A 16,046-nucleotide genomic window follows, 5' to 3' on the forward strand; every position below is an offset into this window, starting at 1 on the left:
GCAGATAAGTCAGTAATCCAGCGAATGTGTCAGGATACCCACATATGTAAGACTAATTCTATCCTATTGTATTCTCTGCGTTTTTATAAAGCGCTGAGTTTACCCGAAGGTGTCAGAGCACTGAACATAGGACCTGTTAGAAGAGTAAACTGTTGCAGGAATACAGCCACAAAATGTAGCATGAAACCGACTGGCCAAGCAAAAGTCACCCAGTCTGACCAATGCTGATGGCTCGCAAATTTCCTGGCGAACAATAGCAGGCCAGATAATCACACAACACATGCGAAAAAGACCACCATTTTCAAACCTAGTACGCACATGATGTGCTCCCTGCTAAGCAGAATTAAACCCAAAGTGACCGATTTACCAAGGACAACAGCGTTTTCCAGGCGGGGTCTGAGAAGGGGGGGAATTATTTGAAAATGTCCCTCGTACCCGATCTTTGCAAGCGCGCTCTGCTATGCTATATTAATGCATCCTACGCTCGCTGTGCAGGGGAATCCCTCAGCACGTTCAGAAATGGTCCACTGCCAACCTGTATCCCATACCTACGCATTGGCGAAATCCCTGAAACACATGTACAGCCCCTTATAAAGCTGTAACCCTAATACGCCTTGATAACAGTGCACTGCCTCCATACTTATGCAACATGTCCTATGGAGAAGACGGGTGGTTCATAAATCTCGCCAAAGGCAGTGCCAGCTGCGCTAAGTATAAGTCATACTTACCCCCCCATGAAGTCGCTTAATCAAATCATGCGGCTGTGAAACATCCCCTCATCTTATTAATACAATACGACTATGTTGTATCGTTCGTGCCATATAATTCACTTGAAGGACTTCCCACTATTCTTACATCATACGTGCAGGGCATATTACCCCCCTATTCATTCATGCCAAAGCGTCCCCCCCTAGATCATAGCTGACTCTCACGCGTAAAAATTGGAAGTTCTTACATGGCCACAACCTGCCCCCACACATGAAATCAGTGTCCAAGGCGTCACCCATAGCAAACTGAAAAAACCTCATAGCTATGGTTTTATATGAATCCTGAATAAGAGCGCCGTACAAAGCGTCCGTCACCTTACATATTTGTGTCATTGAACCACTTAATGCTTAACAGTGCGCCTTGTGCAAATATTTGGGGGCAGACATATTTACCACCGGCTACCTCGGCATAACGTCATAAGGTCCGAGACTTATCTCAATTAAATTGGCACCATTATTGTGCCCCCAACACATCCCTTCACCAAAAACGTTGGAGAAGTCAACTGAAACCTGTTTTATTGTACCATTGCACGCCTTGGAAGAACGTTTTGGTCACCTTTCTAAACATATCTACCATCAGTATGGTCGGACTGCATTTGTGATTTAATGCATACTTCAGACACACGACCACATAAAATATATCCACGCATTTCAGAATGCATATTTTATACAGCTCACTTAACGGGTAACATTACCGCTAGGAAATATTCAAGACTCTACAAACCTCGGGTTAGAAAGTGACCCAGATAACGTGTTTAAAGTAGCTTACCCAAATTAGCCTGCACATGAGAAAATTACCATTTTGAGATGAAGAAACATTGCACGAAAGTGTGATATACGAAAGCCCGATAGTGGAGAGCAGAAGAGATGACAAACAACAGGGAATGAACCCATTCAGGAAATGAAATTATAAGCCATTATAGAGAAGGTATCTTAGATAAGAAAATGTAAAAGGCAAATACATAGTTAAACTAAGAGCAAGAAAGAACTCTGCATTCGAACACATGGTTTTCAACATGTAAAATTAAACCTCTACACCGCATTGCTTAGAAGAGGGAAAATGTAAAGAATACAGCGCACTCAACTGCTCACTCGCCGTCCATCTCAGCACCACAACTGTATCCTAATTGCGCAGTAACTTGAAGGCACCGGACCATTGCTTATTGATACACACTTGCAGGACCGCAGGCTGTTGTGAAACGAAAGCATGCCCTCGAGACGCTCATGTGAGGGCACGCGTATTTCATTAAAACCGGCGTGCAGAGCAACTGCGCGGTTGTACTACACCACTGGGGTTTGTGTACCTCATACACACAAGCTCTTCAACCTCACTCAACAGGGACCACAATGAGCCAACTCTGGTACACTCCCCGCGCTGCCACGAGGCCCGTGCTAATGCGCTGAGCCTCAGCCGACCGGGGCTCTTAGTCCACCCCTGGCTCCCGCCGCCACAGACTGCAAACCATGAGGAAGACCAAGGGCTGTGTGTGTGGCAGACCCACGTCTGCGAGAGTCCGACACCCCTACCGTTCTAGAGTCCAGCCCTCTCCCCCGGATGACCGCGACTGCCCCGCAAGCGCGCACCGCAGGTTACTTACTGAACCCAATGCAGAACTCTGGCAGCTCGCGAGCCCGAGCCCATTTACCGCTCTCAGGAGCAAGATCTAGGAGAGTGTTGGGCGCGACAGCGCCCCTACATATGTGGATTCCATAGCAGAAAAAACCTGTAGGATGGGGTGAAGGAGGCCCGGGGAGACGCAGTCCAGAAATGAGCGGGACTCCTGTGACTGGGCAAGCAATTAGAAGAAAACCCCCTCCGGCAACAAACACCCTTTGTAGCCGGGATGTCGTCGATTGAGCCCGTGGCACTATGTATCCACATCACGCGGCCTACCCTCGAGCTAAAGCACGCTGAGCCATCCTGCCGTCCACCCACAGCAGTATTATCAACATAGGCTCCGAGGCTCACCATTTAGCCCCAGTGTCCGCATCACGGGCTCCACCGCCGAGATCTTGTCGGACTTGGCCGTCCCGTCCCATTCCGGCGCCACACTCCTCGCTGAAGCCTCATTCCGATGTGTTGACTCTTCCCGGTATCTTCCTCGACCAGCCGGCCTGCCAAGGGTAAGAGCGCCGACCCTGCTCCTCGATCCTTCGAACGACCTCCACTGACGCCCTGGGGTAATCCGGCGGCCTGGAGAGGGGAAAGAACAAAGAAATTACTAAAACAAAGAAGCCCCGAGCGCGGGGCACACCGTTTCGGCGAGGGAGCGTCCAGGGACAAGAGGGTCTCCTGGGCGCTCCCTATCTCTTTATTCCCGAGGGGCCAGGTGGCCCCTCCTATAGCCCGCCCCCCCTGACCCGGACCCACTTCCCAGGATCCGGGTCAAGGAGGCCGCCAGCCAATCGGCTGTGGGCCGCGCCCCCCAGGGCACGCCCCCACCGCCGAATGGCGACCAAGGAGACAGTGGGGGCGACGGTCGCCGCGCCGCCATGCGTGCGGGGGGGGGGCGAGGGCCCCCCCTTTTCATTCTGTGTTCTGTTGTTCTATGTAATATTATCATGCTGTTACATTTCAAGCAAACAAAATTCCAAATTAAACTGTGATTAAAATGCTCGATCTTTCAAATGTGTAAGTAACCTACATGGAATCGGACAGTACATCGACACACTATTGACTTTCAATAGTGGTAGCTGGCTGAATCTAGGTAGTACAAACAAACGCCTTATATAGGACAAACATTTATCAGTACAGGGCAAGAGAGGAACAGAACTCATTTGCATCATAAGGAATTCCATCTGACATTTTTTTCAGGTCTTGCTAAACACCGTTATCGTTTTTGTTTTAACTACTTTTTTAAACGCAGCCCAGGCACCCCTGGCTCAGGGAGACAGGAGGGGGCAGATTTACAAGCCCCTTGCGCCACTTTTGCGTCACTTTTCCCATGTTAAAAGTGATGCATAAGTGGTGCAAGGCCCTTGTAAATATGCCCCGAGATATCTAGCCATTGTACGCCATTTAGAAGCCAATAATGAGTCCAGTTTACAGGTACGGCTTTAACAGAGCAGCCTCAGCAATGCTCCAACAGTCATCGCTGCAGCAGGCATCAGCCTCAGCAGCAGGCAGATAACTTGGATCAGAATAGCTACTCTAAAACCAATGCTGCCCTTCACAGCTTCTGTGTAGGGAGAGATTGTATATGATTCACCCCAAAGGAGATCCGTACTGGAATTAAAGAAAAGATTCTCTGTTCAAAGGTTTCATGGAAATTAGACGATCCTGGCGTACATGCAGGAGATCTCTGAATCCCGGGTATGCAAGTAACGTAAAAATTGCAACATTTACAACTAAAAGGAAGATAGAAGTTTGTGGGCTTCACCACATCAATTAAGGGTTGGTACTCTGCATCCAGTGAGGCCTGAGAATCTTTTTTGAGATCGCTACATTATTTTAATTGGGTGTGTAAAGATTGGAGACGTGTACCTGCTGCAAAATTTACACGGCAGTGGTCCAATGCTTTTATGATATTGAGCATTTGAAAGAGAGATTCTTTATCAAGAGACTCCTCCAACATGAATATCGACCTGTGCATATCTTGATAACAGGGTCGGAACATACTAGTAGCAAGCCTGAAGAGGGAGTTTGGACCAGTGTAACCCTCCGAAACAGCGTCGCTTTTTGGCCTACTTTTAGAAAAATAAGTTCTCATGACATTTACTGTGTGATGTGATGTGCTGAAACATTAATTCATGCTAATGTGTTCATTTTGTATCGATCGAATATCTATTTACACTATTATTTTTTATCTTTGTAGTTTCTAATGTGTATAAATATGTCTTGTTTTTATTGACAAATGGTATATATGTGTATTTTTTTTCCTTGAAGCAACCTAATAAAATCAAACATACATTTTTTTAAATATTGCATTCGCATTTGACGTTCTGGCAACTGAAAAACTGACCCAACGTGTTTTGAGTGGAATCTGTGGTGGGAGTGCACGATTTGAATGCTAAGAAAATACCCCAAAGGGAGTTTTTTCTAGACTTGAACTCTTTTTGGTGTCCTGTCCCCTTGGCGTCTTGGACCCCTCTCTTTTTTTAGAGATTCTTGGAAAGGTCACCATGCCTGTTAGAATTTGATGAGCCATTTCTTACTGATTTAACAGCAAGACTTTGAGTATTTCAGTTACTTTTCCCATTTAGACCATTTCAATTCCTCCAAAATCGTTATTTTAAAGTGGGTTCTCCGAAGGCCACGTAGCGCGGCGGGGCCTAGGCAATCTAGGCCGCAGCAGCGCTGTGAATAATCACACGAGACGTTTGATTAGGTGTGCAAAGAGCTCTGCAAACCAGCCAGGGTACAGCTCAACAGGGCCATGATGTCACTATAAAATAAGGGCTGAATCTCTTTGGCACCGGCCTTTAGATGTTTATCAGAATACAAATCTGCTAAATATATTTTGAAAAGCAGTGGGGTCAGAAGGCAAGAATGCCTGACCCTAAAAATTGGCACACTGCTGGATGTTCACACTGAGTCATTATCCGAGCGCACTGAAGTCTAGCATTTCATGTGTAGCAGTTGTTTTCTATTTTGTGCAGACTGTGGATGGAACGCTTTTGATAATGTTGTCTACTAATGTATTGTGCTCTGGCGCCTCAAATGCAGATTCGAGCGCAATAAACCAATAACACGGAGGAACTGAGCTTTTGATGTCTGCAAGATTTACCAAGTTACACAGTGTAGGACAATTTGGCAAGGATTTAGGCACCGTTTTAAACCTTGTTGGCAGTGTTTAATTTGGAGCGGTGGTTTACTGTACGCAGCACGCACTTAATTGCTTATGACAGCTGCTAAATGGCGGCACTGTTTGTGTAATTTAAAGATGAGCATAAAAACTGTTGTTTGTTAATTCAATTAAATTAACAGTAATGTACCTGCCACCCAATCCTTTATTAATGCTGTGGCAGCCTCAAACAGTCTGAATTGTCACACTTCAGTGTGATGGTTAGTTGTTGTGTAAGTACAGTGGTAATGTGTGGTGCAAACTGTGGTGAGGGTCCTGGCACTTATTTGTTTACAAATTTGGAAAATATGTTATTAATTTTCACTCATACCTGGTGGCTCATTACCAGAATAGACACTATGATTTTTTTTTAATGTGGATTGATGGATACTAAACAATAATTTATATGTCCAATTTAGACCCATTTTAGGTCTTGCATAGCTGTCTCGACGTTTTATTGTAATCTTGAAACTTAGTATATAATAATTTTTAGAAATGATATATATATATATATATATATGCTCGGTTGGAGTGTCATTGTAGACTTTAGTTCTGCTCCTAACTCAGCACAAATGAGAAAATGGTTCAGTTCCTTTCAGCCATTGCCATGTAAATCAGTCACATTTTGTATCGCACTACAGTTCAGCCATTCCGTGTTTGGCTTGTCAGACACTATGAGTGACAGTTTTTTGCATGCTTATAATGAATTTTTCAGTATCCGGAAGGGACAACCATTGACACGCAAAATAGTTTGCAACAATCTATGAACTTCTGGTCGGCCTCATTCTCCTTGTCACTGCTTCACTGAGCCCACATCCCTCCCTCATACGTTTTCATGGCTATCATTATTTTTCAATGGTGAGAACCTGGCAGCTCCCTTGGCGTGCTTGTCGGGCTGGTCCTTTTGTGTGAAACAGGCTTGGCTTCTGATCTCACCCACTGTCCTTGTCAGAGCTTCATTGCAGCTCACGACAGTCTTGTCTTCTGCTCTGCCTGCCTCTGCACCTCAGACCCGCTGATATGCTTCATGGGGCACTCATTGTTTTTCAACGCTGAGGCCCCAGTAACTTCTTTGGCATGCTTGTCGGACAGCTCATTTGGTTTGCAGAATGTCCGATAGCTACTCTTCATTGTTATGTTTATCAAAAGTGTATGTGGCAATGCACACACGTTTGAGATATTGGCAATGTGCTGACTCCCCGCCTCCACCACAACTACTATTACTGCACCACATTTATCATAACCCCCACCACCAGTGCCACCACTAGCACCATCACTATTGTTACGTTTTCCTGCCACCATTACCACTACTATTACCACTACCACATCTCCACCACTATTAATACTATTATTACCACAAGCACCACCACGATTACAATACCATAAATACTCACTATCACCCTTGCCTTCTCCACCATTGCCACAATGCTACTCCCCCCATTAACACCATCATTGTTACTGCAAACATTATAACAGTTGTTACGGCCCCTACCATTATTATTATTACCACCATTAACACTACTATCACCAACCACCACCACCATTTCATCATTACATCCTCCTAAATTGCCTCCAACACTATTACCATGACAATATCGCCAATACCTCTACCATTACCACCACCCAGCCGTTGCCTGTGATGGTAAGAGCGGTGGGGCCCGGTGGGAGGAGATTTCGATGCGGGATGACAACGGAAAATTATTTATTTATTTAATTTTTCCTCATCATCTTCCCTCAAAATCCACCCCCACACTGCCACATCGCTCTTACCTTCCCGGGTTGCGGATCCCACCACCATTCCCATTCCTATATTTCCCACCACCATTCCCATCACCGCTAACAACAGAACCATCACCGCACCCAAATTACACCACATCCCTTGTTCTTTCTACAGCCACCTTTCCCACCAGTAACATCATTACTACCATTATCACTATTACAATCGTCATGACAACATCATTATCACCAACATCATTTCCACTCTCATTACCACAAGCATTACTGCTACAACCATCAGGAGAACCATTGTCATCACAACAACAGGTATCAAGACCTAGCTACAATATTACCACCACAATGACTATTGCCACAGCCATTACCACCACCTTTATCACCACTCCCTCAAACCACTAACACTGCAACCACCATTGTGAGCACCAGCAGCATAAGAACTACCACAATTGTCAACCTCATTACCATCACAGTTATCACCATTATCATTAGCGCCACCAACCTTTACAACATTCAATGTCAAAACTGGGCCCCAAACCTTAATGTTGTCTCAAAAAAGGTCCTGAGGAATGCCATTGGGCCCTGGAGCCTTATTGCGGGACAGGGCCTAGATTCCCTGACAGGGCGGGGAGCCATATAATGACAAAGGTCCCAGTTTTCTCTTACCAGGGTATGCTGTTCGATGCCAAATTGAAATGGAAGCCCCTCGTAGAGTGAAAGGTGCGCAAGGTGAACAAGTGAATAGGCGCTCTAGCTAATTATGCCCAGAGACTGGGCTCTTGGTCGCCAAGTGTGCTCATAAAGCTCTATCATTCTAAACGTCTTTCTGAGATTTTATATGGAAGGGAAGTGTGAGGGTACACTCCCGTGCCTAAGAAACAGCTTGCACAAAACATGTTTTTAAGGCATACCTTGAGGTTGCCGCAGACCACTCTGTCCTTCTCTGTACATGGAGAGTTGGGTGTTACATACATTGCCGATTTGGTGGCCGTAAACCCCTGGTGTATTGGGTGAAGTTATGATCTAGGGAGTGTGCTCAGTTAAATCGTCTGATTTTGACTTGAATGTCTGTCACTTGACTACGTACATAAAATCCCCTGGATTTCTTATGTAAAGGCATCTTTCACTAGTTTAGGTAGGTCAGATATTGTTTATAACCATGACTCTAAGTTCTTGTGAGCTTAGGCATATAAAGAGTCTGTTCTCTAAGCACCCCTTTTCTCATCATGGAAGTGTTGAGCATGTGAAGCCTGAAGTGAGGGCGCATCTATTACTTCAAACTGTGCAGGGTATGGGGAGTTACCTTTCTATCCTTACTAGTGAAAGGGAGAGGTTGTTCAATAAGTCAATCAATCATAGGTTTGTAATGCTCAGCTACTCACCTGGAATGGTCTCAAGGCGATGGGGGGAAGGCGGGCGTGCAGCTCCTAGGCATTCCCAGAGTGTTGTCAGAGGCCAAGTGGGTCAGAAGTCTTCCATGGCCTTTAAGGGTACGTGCTGTGCCGGGCGCTCATGGTGATTCATCGAAGAGCCAGGTCTTGAGGCCTTTCAGGAACTTAGAGAGAGTCGGATTCTGGCGGAGGTGGAGAGGGAGGGTGATCCATGCCTTTGCAGCAAGGAAGGAGAAGGAACGACCTCCTGTTTTGGTCTTCTTGATGCGTGGTACCGTGGCGAGGGAGAACCTGGCTGCGCGTAGGGATATTGGGGTGCATAAAACAAGAGGCGGTGGTTCATGCAGGCAGGGCTGGTGTTGTGGAGGGCTTCGTGGATGTGGGTGAGAAGTTTGAAGGTTATTCTCTTCTCAACCGGGAGCCAATGTAGAGTCTGCAGGTGTTGGGTGATGTGGCAATGGCGCAGTAGGTTGAGGACTAGTCTGGCTGCAGCTTTCTGGATGTTCTGGAGTTTGCGGGTGAGGTTCTTGTTGATCCCGGCGTAGAATGAGTTGCCGTAGTCCAGTCTGCTACTGATGAGGGTGTGGGTGACGGTTTTTCTGTGTTCATGGGTGATCCAGTTGAAAGTTTTTCGTAGGAGACGGAGGGTGTGAAAACAGGAAGAGATGACGGCATTGATCTGGCGGTCCATTTTGAGTTCAGGGTCCGGGATGATTCTGAAGCTGGGTGCGTGGTCAGCGGTTGGGGGTGGGTTCCCGAGGGCCACCAGGTGTCATTCTAGGCATCAGGATGGGGGCCTATGATAAGTACTTCAGCTTTGTCTGTGTTCAGTTGTAGGCAGCTGTTCTTCATCTACCTGGTGACTGCTTACATTACTTCTTGAAAGTTGTGTTTCGAGATGTTGGGTTTGTTGGCCCCCTCTCCCTGATACTTAAAGCGCGCTGAGATCATAGCGTCGCTCTACAGAACCACTCCTGAGGCGAAAAGCCGGGAGCTACATTGACGTTTTTTAGAACTGTTTTAAATTTACTAAAACTAGCAGAATTGTGTGTTTTAACATCACTTACCCCCCTGGGCACTCTTTACCTTGGCAATCAGACACTCTGCACAGCCGAGTAAACGCTGCCGCAGGTGAGTGTCACTTCATCTTGCCGCCATTCCTGGCACAGCAGGACACGCCCACTCGCGCTGGCCACGCCCCCTCTCCCTGATACTTAAAGCGCGCTGAGATCATAGCGTCGCTCTACAGAACCACTCCTGAGGCGAAAAGCCGGGAGCTACATTGACGTTTTTTAGAACTGTTTTAAATTTACTAAAACTAGCAGAATTGTGTGTTTTAACATCACTTACCCCCCTGGGCACTCTTTACCTTGGCAATCAGACACTCTGCACAGCCGAGTAAACGCTGCCGCAGGTGAGTGTCACTTCATCTTGCCGCCATTCCTGGCACAGCAGGACACGCCCACTCGCGCTGGCCAAGCCCCCTCTCCCTGATACTTAAAGCGCGCTGAGATCATAGCGTCGCTCTTCAGAACCACTCCTGAGACAAAAAGCCGGGAGCTACATTGACGTTTTTAGAACTGTTTTAAATTTACTAAAACTAGCAGAATTGTGTGTTTTAACATCACTTACCCCCCTGGGCACTCTTTACCTTGGCAATCAGACACTCTGCACAGCCGAGTAAACGCTGCCGCAGGTGAGTGTCACTTCATCTTGCCGCCATTCCTGGCACAGCAGGACATGCCCACTCGCGCTGGCCACGCCCCCTTCTCCTCACCATCTCGACCTCCATAAAAACATGCTCATTCATCGGACGCGCAGCGGACGAGCGCAGCGGGCGCGACGAATGCGTGCCGAAGGCGCGCATAAGGCAAGCTTGTCTGCGCTCGTCCGCACCGAGGCCGGGCCTAGGGCTACCCCCCTTGACCCTGTACCGCCTCACACCTCGATTAAAGCGAACACATTCAAATACTCATCTGAGCAACTCCGAGAAATCATGACCTCAGCGAACTTGCCACATTCCATACCTCATCTGCTTTATACTGATCTCACCATAGGTCCTCACAAATGTGCAACGTGCACGAACCCTACCCCCCCAAGATCCCTACTCACCAGGTCCTAGCAGTACTTATCAACGTGCGGTCTGTCCCCAAACACAAAATTGAAACCTCTGATTTCATAGAATCACATAACTTAGACTTACTATTCATCACAGAAACCTGGGGTGACGACTCCTCCGGCCCAGATTTTAAAGCAGCAACTCCTCCTAACTACTGCGCTTGCAGACTCGATAGAATAAAAAGAAAGGGAGGAGGGTTAGCCATCATATACAAGGACCATCTCAAAGTTAAAGTCACAGACTCTAAATACAACGACTGTGAGGCTCTCTCCTTCACCATCAGCATCTCTGATAATCAATCAGTTACAGGCATGTTACTCTATCGCCCCCCCGGGTCCAGATTGAAATTCCTTAACAATCTTAACAATCTAATCGAGTTATCAGCAGGAACGCCACATTACACCATTCTAGGAGACTTCAATTTCCATCTCGAAGTAACTCACGACCCTGATACCTCGGCGTTAATAAACGATCTAGTAGCTGCCGGTCTCCAACAAATGGTCAAACAGTCTACACATAAAGCGGGACACACATTAGATGGTCTATTCACCAGCAACCCACACATCATGGTTACGACTGTTATCCCTCTTATTTGGACTGATCACTCAGCTGTTTGTTTCTCAATAAAACGTAACTTCCTTCCACTCTCCTCCTCATCATCTTCTCCTATGTTATTCAGAGACTGGAAAAATATCACCACCCCAACTAGCGGCTACGCTGCGTGACACTTTGAATACTAATGAACAGGATCCCTCTCTAGCATCCACAAACTATCTCAACAGTCTAAACAAAGCTTGTCACAACCTAGCCCCCCTTAAAATTCCCCATCATAGCAGAAAACTTCCCTCGGCTCCGTGGTTCACAGAATCCCTACGACTGCAGAGACAACACTGCAGGAATCTGGAGAGACACTGGCGCCGTCACTACAATCACACGGATAAAATTGCCTACAAAAGTGCCCTTTCCAAGTATAAAATACTCATTACCTTGGAAAAAACATGCTACTAGACCGCCCAAATTAATCAGGCAAAGAATTCTGCAAGAGAACTATTTTAGGTGGTTACTCACCTTTCTAACCCTCCCGCCCCTCGTTCTGACGGATCACAGGAGCTCTGCAATTCTCTTGCTAAGTTCTTTGAAGACAAAGTTACTGCTATCTTCTCAGCCTTCACTCACCCTCCCCCTGCTACCACCACCATTGCACCTCCTTATAGTACCGCACCTAGCTTCTTAACCTTTGAAGCTGCCACGGAGGAACAAATTCGACAACTTGTTTCCGGTACAAAATCAGGATCACCTCTAGACCCCTGTCCTCCCACCATTCTTAATCTCATTCCAGAAGCTATTTCCACTGCTCTCACCACCATATGCAATGCCATGTTTACAACAGGCACCTACCCTTCAGTCTGGAAGGAAGCCATCATTAAACCCCTCCTAAAAAAACCTACTCTCGACCCCCTCCTTCCTGCCAGGTATCGACCCATTGCATGTCTTCCGTTCCCAGCAACAATCTTTGAAAAGATAATGAACATACAGATATCTAAATTCATAGATAACAACAACTTACTGGATGATACCCAATTCGGGTTTAGACAGGGTCATGGGACCGAGACCGCGTTACTTAAAGCAGCTGACGAAATAAGAATGACAATGGATAAGGGAGGAGCGGCAGTACTAATATTGTTAGATCTTTCTGCAGCCTTCGACACGGTCGATCATGTCACCCTGATCGACCGTGTCTCATCAATAGGAATTCAGAATAAGGCTAAAGAACTTCTCGCCTCATTCCTGGTGGATCGCCCACAGACAGTAAAAATGGACCAGTTCATCTCCCACACCTTTACCCTTCCCTGCGGAGTACCACAGGGCTCCTCGCTGAGTCCCACACTATTTAACATTTATGTTTCGGACTTAGCGAGGGTAATAAAATCATACGGCATTGCCCTTACAACATACGCTGACGACACTCAATTGGTGCTATCGGTACATAACGATGGCACATCAGTCGCAGCTAATTTCCAAGAGGGAATGCGGGCAATCAGTTCCTAGATGTCATCAAACTGTCTTAAATTAAACTCCGATAAGACAGAGGTGATGACATTCGGGAAACTGGAACCAACCTGGTCCCCCCAATGGTGGCCACCCGAGATGGGAGCCCCACCTCAACCTGTCACCACGGTCCGCAACCTTGGAGTCATATTTGACAACAAAATGACTTTCCATCAACATGTCAACTCCGTGGTCTCCTCATCCTTCTACATCCTGAGAAAAATCAAGAAACTCATCCCATACCTCCCCTCGTCGGCCGGAAAAACCCTAATCAGTACTTTGGTCTTTTCCAAAACCGATTACTGCAATGCCCTTCTTCTGAATGCCCAGGAAAAAGCCCTTAACAGATTGCAGCTAGTCCAGAATGCCTCGGCCAGAATTTTACTGGGCATTCCCAAGTTCACTTCCATCTCCCCTTATATTCGACAGCTGCACTGGCTCCCTATCAGGAGCCGGACAAAATTTAAGGCACTGTGCATTGCATACAAAGCCATCAACAATTCAGACCCACAGTTTCTTAAGAATGCCCTTTCCCCACTCCATCATTCAAGAACACTACGCTCATCTTCAGCTCATTTGCTGAAAGTCCCACGTACAAAAAGCGCCAATTGGGGTGACAGATGTTTCACTATCTCCACAGCCAAACTTTGGAACACATTACCCCTTTACATCAAAACCGCCCCCACTCTCATCAGCTTCAGAAAAAAACTAAAAACGTGGCTTTTTGCAGCATAATTTTTCAGCCACAGCGATGGTTCTGTACTCTGAGCGCCGAGACACCTCCGGGTAGTTGCGCACTATAAAAATCGCATAAACATAAACATAAACATAATGAGAGGATGAGTTGCATGTCATCTGCGTATGGTATAATGTGGAGGCGAGAGGGGCCATGTAGATGTTGAACAGAGTGGGACTGATGGAGGAACCTTGGAGGACCATGGTTGGCCTGGGCTCCGAGATGAAGGGAGTAAGTCTGACCCACTGCGTTCTGCCTGAGAGGAATATGAGCGAGTCCAGTCGAGGTCTTTGTTCCAGATTCCTGCATTGTGGAGTCTACGAGCAAGGGTGCAGTGTGCCACTGTGTCGAAGGCCTTGGAGAGGTCCAGGAGGATGAGGGCCATAGTCAGGAGCGGATGTCATCTGTCGCGGCGATGAGGGCGGTTTCTGTGCTGTGGTTCTTCCTGAAGCCTGATTGGGAAGAGTCGAGGATGTTTTTCTCGTGGATGAAGGAGGCGAGTTGGCTGTTGACAGCTTTTTCAATGACTTTCGCCGGATGGGGAAGTAGGGGGATTGGTCTGTAGTTCTTGAGGTCGGTAGGGTCTGCTGATGGTTTCTTTAGTAGAGGGTTGATCTCGGCATGTTTCCAGTCATTGGGGAAGGAGGCGATCTCGAAGGATCGGTTGATGGTTCTTTGTAGCTCAGGGGCGATGATGTCTGCGGCTCTGTGGTAGATGTGGTGGGGGCTAGGGTCTATAGGGGCCCCGGGGTGGGTGGTCCCCATGGTCTTTATGGTGTCTTCAATACTTAGGGGGTCCAGCGCCAGCTGTGTGGTGGCGGAGGCGGTGGAAGTGGGTCTCTCGTGGAGGTTGTTGTTGTCGAAGTTGTCATAGATGGTCTTGATTTTGTGATGGAAAAAGGTGCTGAGTTTGTCGCAGAGGTTCTGGGAGGGTGGGATGTCAGTGGACTCGCTGTTGGGTTGGGCAAACTCTTTGATGATGCCGAAGAGGCCCCTGCTGTTGTGTGCGCGGGCGGAGATTCTGTTCTGGAGTGCTTACTTCCTTGAGTGTCTGATGAGTTTATGGAGGGCAGTGGTGGCTGTTTTGTAGTTGTGAAGGCTCGCTGGGGTTTTGGAGTTCCTCCATAGTTTTTCGAGATGGCTGCAGGTTCGTCTGGATTCCCGGAGTTTGGTGAAGAACCAGCTGGCCTTCTTTGCTTGAAGGTTGGAGGGTTGTTTGAGGGGGCGATGGTGTTGGCGCAGTTGGTGATCCATTTTTGTAGGGTGCAACCGGCGGTGGTGGGGTCGATGTCTGAGTCGGTGGGCGCAGAGCCCAGTTTAGCACGTTTCTTAGCTGTTCCTGTGGCTCCTCCTGAAAGACCTGAATCTTATGCAAGCCAGTGTGGCACTCATGCATTGGCAGCTTTTGCCAAATGAGTACACCCTTTTTACAGTAACCTCCTTTCTTCTGGCAGCTTGGAGGTCAAAACAATCGAGAACTGATTGTTATTTTTTGGAAATGTCCTTTTGTATATGACTTTAAACATGATCTTATTTCGTTTTTTTATTGGTATTTATACATGATACTGTATTTAATGTATTTGCTCTGTGATTTTATCTTTTATGGTTGTGATTACGACTGAATACAGATTGATTTGATTTGATATAAATTACCATCAATATCTTAATGATAATAGATTTAATGTAGCCCTTAACTTAGAGTATGATAAGAAAAAGATAGTTTTTTTGGATTTTGAGAATAATATGTTACTTTCACCAATTTTTCACAAGTCAACTTCTGTAAACTAGGGGTGTGCAGAACATGTGGAATTTGACTCAGCAGAAACAACTCAGGAGTTCTGCCAGTGGGTGTAAATAGGCACATCGCGCTGCTCGATCTGTGATTTAGTGCCATGGCCATGTTACATGCTGAAAAATCAGGGCAAACATTACCACGTAAAAGAAGCATCTACTTAAGCTGCAACGTCTGCAAAGTGCAGCGGCTAGACTCATGCTGGCTATCCCTAAATCCCAGCCAATTTCACGTGGACTGAGAATGCTTCACTAGCTCCCAGTTGAAAGAATGGTAATATCGAAATCCTTATGCCTAGCTTTCAAGGCATTGCACAGTGTTTGTCCTCAGTACCCGAAGCAAAACTTAATCTGGTATCTACCCTTCAGAAATCCACGAACATCGCAGAGCAAACTCTTACAGACCTCCAGATTCAAGAAAGGTCGTTGGGGCAGAAGAAGCTTTATTCTGGGGACAGTTAAATTATGGAACTCACTCCCGACTGACATAAAAGTAGCCCAACACTGCTCTCTTTCAGAAAATCACTAAAAACACGGCTCTTTGCCACCTGAATCTCTGTTCTTACTATTCTTCTGGCAACCTTTTCGTCCAGCACCTAGTTGCCCTTGAGCATTTGTGCGCTATATAAGTTTTCAAATCAATCAATGAATCATGCAGCGTCCCAAGGGGCACAGCTA

This window comes from Lissotriton helveticus, chromosome 6 (assembly GCF_964261635.1).
Source record: "Lissotriton helveticus chromosome 6, aLisHel1.1, whole genome shotgun sequence".
Lineage (NCBI taxonomy): Eukaryota > Metazoa > Chordata > Amphibia > Caudata > Salamandridae > Lissotriton > Lissotriton helveticus.